General features: G+C 42.3%; 1 pseudogene; it reads left to right on the forward strand.

Annotated features, from left to right (window-relative positions):
* The first annotated feature begins 130 nt into the window (after nt 1-130).
* LOC119309044 lies at nt 131-2,500 on the forward strand (annotated as a pseudogene).
* The last annotated feature ends 1,756 nt before the right edge of the window (nt 2,501-4,256 follow it).

The raw sequence follows: 4,256 nt of genomic DNA on the forward strand, positions 1-4,256 counted from the left end.
TCACGCCGCGGACGCGTTGACTACAGAGGAAAAACGACGAGTTGCTCAAGCAAGACGATAGCCCTTTGTGTCGATGTCGAGGTAGCCGAGAGTTTGGGCCAGTGTAGCCATGCGAGGGACACCGTGGTCGATGTCGGGTCAGGGATGAAGATGTCGACGTAGCCGTTGTGGTGCAATTGGTGCAAGTAAGCATCGTGTAGTCAGGGACGCGGTGGTGCGTGATGTCTACTACGGAACCTTCTTCTTGTAGACTTGTGTTGGACCTCCAAGCGCAGAGTTTTGGAGGACGGTAGCAAATTACCCTCAAGTGGATGACCTAAGGTTTATCAATCCATGGGAGGCGTGGGATGAAGATGGTCTCTCTCAAACAACCCTGCAACCAAATAACAAAGAGTCTCTTGTGTCCCCAACACACTCAATACAATGGTAAATTGTATAGGTGCACTAGTTCGGCGAAGAGATGGTGATACAAGTGTAATATGGATGCACTACTAGGGAAAAGCTTATACACAGATGCTTGCTAGTAGCGCAGGTTTATACCCCTCGCTACTGCTACTTACTAGTAGCGCAGGTTTTACCCCTCCCTACTACTAAGTTGATAGTAGTAGCGCGGGGTTTTAACCCTCGCTACTACTAAACGGTCTCTACCGTGCCCCCCCCTCCCGGGACATGCCATAGTAGTAGGGAGGGTTATAAACCTGCGCTACTACTAAGTTGATACAATGCAGATTTCTTCATTATTTCAAGTGGAGACAATCCCTAAATAAATCAGTTGCAACCCACAATTATATAAGAATGGAATACCGCCATTTTATAGACGAGCAAAGAACACAATCAATAAGAAAGTTTTTTTAAAGATGCATAAAAGAAGAAACTTATAAGAATATATGTACGATAAAATATGCCATGAAACATACATTTTTTTACATTACTACTAACAGATAATGCATTTCAAAATTTTGAAATAGAAGCCAACACTCTCTCTAGCCACACATACTATTAACTACGTCCTTTCTCATGCGAACCACCTGCGATTTTGGTTAGTGCCTGGTTAGCGGACTTACATGGGTTAAATATTGACCCCTCCTATTAGTTGCGTCCCTTCAATTTGAGACATAGTTTTGGCTAGATTTTGATATTTTTGAAATTTGAACATGGTATAGTTAGTAGATTATTGGTCAATTGGGTGATACCTCTCCCCTTAATAAGACTTCAAACCCTGAGTCCAACCTCATATCTGTTCCTTCAACTACTATTGGGTCATGTCACCGCATACGCTAATTACGTGCCCATCGGTCTATTTTTTTGCAGGTTTAATCATTGGCTTATCAGTTTCTAGTGGCCCAACTATTCTAATTTTATTTCTTGCCTCAAACATAATTAAGCATCAAAAGGAACAAAAGTTGAGACAAAAGTTCTTCAATCAAAATCATGGACAATTGTTGCAAAAATTAGTATCTCATAGGTCAGATATTGCAGAGAGGATGATCATCCCTCTAAGGGAGCTAGAAAAGGCCACAAACAAGTTTCACCCAACTCGTAAGCTTGTGGTGGAGGGCATGGTACCGTATACAAAGGAATTTTATCAGACTTGCATGTTGTTGCAATCAAAAAGTCAAATATTATGGTCAAGAGTGAGATTAACGAGTTTATAAATGAAGCTTCCATACTCTCACAGATCAATCATAGGAACATTGTAAAGCTTTTTGGATGTTGTCTTGAGACAGAAGTCCCCTTTTTGGCTTATGAGTTCATTTCCAATGGAACCCTATGTGATTATCTTCACAAGAAACCACTAAGATCGGTACCTTGGCGAGACATATTAAGGATTGCAGCAGAAATTGGCAAGGCCCTTTCTTACCTTCATTCGGGTATTTCTGTCCCTGTAATACACATAGATATAATGTCCACCAATATACTTCTTGATGATGCTTTGACAGCGAAGGTGTCTGACTTTGGAGCTTCAAGGTACATTCCTAAAGATAAAACAACAATTACAACGGTGGTGCATGAAACATTGGGATATTTAGATCCTCTGTACGTTTATTGTGGCCGTCTAACAGAAAAAAGTGATGTTTATAGCTTTGGAGTTATTCTCGTTGAGTTGCTTACAAGGAAGATGCCAATTATATATAGATCCTCCACCGGTGATGGGCTAGTTGCACAATTTGTTGAACTACTTGCAGAAGGTAAATTGGTAGAAATACTAGATCCACAAGTAATTGAGGAGGGAGGTAGCCAAGTTGAAGTGGTAGCTTCTCTAGCTATGTCGTGCATAAAGCTAAGAGCAGAGGAGCGACCAACTATGATGTCGGTGGAGATGACACTAGGAGCACTTCAAGGACCCAAAGAGCATTTTCGGGTTCGGGATGCAACATATGAGGGGAGCTATTCGGCAATGAGGTATACATCACCTATAAGATGGACAAGCTTAGAGGACACGAGCAGGCAATATAGTCAAGAAGAAGAGTTTGTGTTGTCCGCAAGCTACCCTCGATAGTCTTACTTACAGTTTACGTGTGAAAGAGTTGGTATGTATAACATGCGTGTGTGTTGTGTATGTTCGAACATTGTGTGTGCTTCAATTAGTTGTTGCTTGAATGTTATGTTTCTAATCAAAGTATGTCAATTACATGGTTGATTGTTTCTTCATTGAACAACTACTTCCTTCATAATGTGGTCACTCACTACATATACTTATTTTTCTTCAAGCTGGGTTGCCTTAATCTCCATTAGTCACATAATAGAAATTCTGAAACAAAATTCAAGGTATATATAGCGCTCAAAATGTTGTTGATCAAAGATATAGTTAGCTAGTGCGGTTAATATTCTCTATTTCAAAATTCAAGGTGATTTTAAAAATAACTAGCAAAGTAGCCCCTTCCTGCACATCTGCGCGTACAACATATTTTTTCATAATTTTGAATCTTATATGGGAAATTAATATTTCGCAACTTTTAAGGGACGATTTCAGTGGACAATATCTACCAGAGAGCTCTAGAAATAGTTATTAATGATGTATGCTGAATATATTAATTTGAAATTTTTATTAGTTATATTATTTTATGCAAACAATATATTTATTCTCTTTTAAAACCTTATATACGATAATATTATTTAGTAATTCCTACGATACTCATATGCTACTTGAAAGCTTATAGTTTTTCTAAAAAGTGTACTTTAATCTTTTTGTGTGCATTTTTTTTATAATGACAGAAGATCTAGAATAGTTGTTGTTTTACAGTGAATGGATAAAATATGGTGGGAGTTATTTTTACAAATAAGAATAATTAGGGTCAAATCTCAACTTTCAATCTTATGTGAGATATCTTTATTTCACAATTTTAAATGGGCATTTTTTGTGAAAACAAATGACAGCCGACCCCCTGGGTATGCCCATGTGAAGAATTCTGCCTAATACTACATGCATGTTGGTTGTACTCCCATGGTTGAACCTCTGGTTCCAGCATGGCTCCCCATCAGCAACGGTTCAGCGCGTAGATGGTCACGACGAACAGTAGGTCTTGGTCGGCATTGGTCACCACCTGGTGCTCGACGCCCTTTTACCCGTCGTTAGTGAGCAGAGTCGTTGAGATTGACAACGAGCGTGCGAGCTGGGGTGAACGTGCACTCAGGCGTTAGCCCAGAGGACCTGCAGCCTCGCGCAGCCGGCGTCATGCTGGAGCACGGTGATCACGCTCCCGTCCAGTAAAAGAAGTTCATCCACACCGGCTGCACTGCGTCGCGGAACATCCCTGTGAGTGTGTCGAGAGCCATGCCACAGACTGCTGTCGGATGGACGCCTGCGTGACACGGAGCGCTAGCATGTTGCATCAGCCGAGCTTCTGCTCGTCGGCGAAGACAGTGGCCATAGCCCTGGATGTGTGCGGCACCATTGGGTACCTCTCTCTCCCCTTCATCGACAGCATGAAAAACTCCCTCGCCAGCCTCTCCGTCTCGTCCAGCAGCTCGCCCTCAATGCCGTGGTCTCAGTTTGCGTTTTGCAGTACAATAAGCTGGGCCACGACGTACACGCTGCTCTGGCCTGTCGCTCGCTGCATGCGATCGCTCGAAATCTCCCGTCAGTCGGCCATGTCCCGTCGCAGTGGAGTCGCCGTGCTCCGAAAACACATGCATGGCATGGCATGGTCGTTATCAAATATCAAGGAAGGCTCATGCATCATCGATCGGCATGATTAATTCAAGTACGCAGGACATTTACTGCTAAGGCCAACTCCGGCGCACGACCCCATCCG

This window comes from Triticum dicoccoides, chromosome 5B (genome assembly GCF_002162155.2).
Source record: "Triticum dicoccoides isolate Atlit2015 ecotype Zavitan chromosome 5B, WEW_v2.0, whole genome shotgun sequence".
NCBI lineage: Eukaryota > Viridiplantae > Streptophyta > Magnoliopsida > Poales > Poaceae > Triticum > Triticum dicoccoides.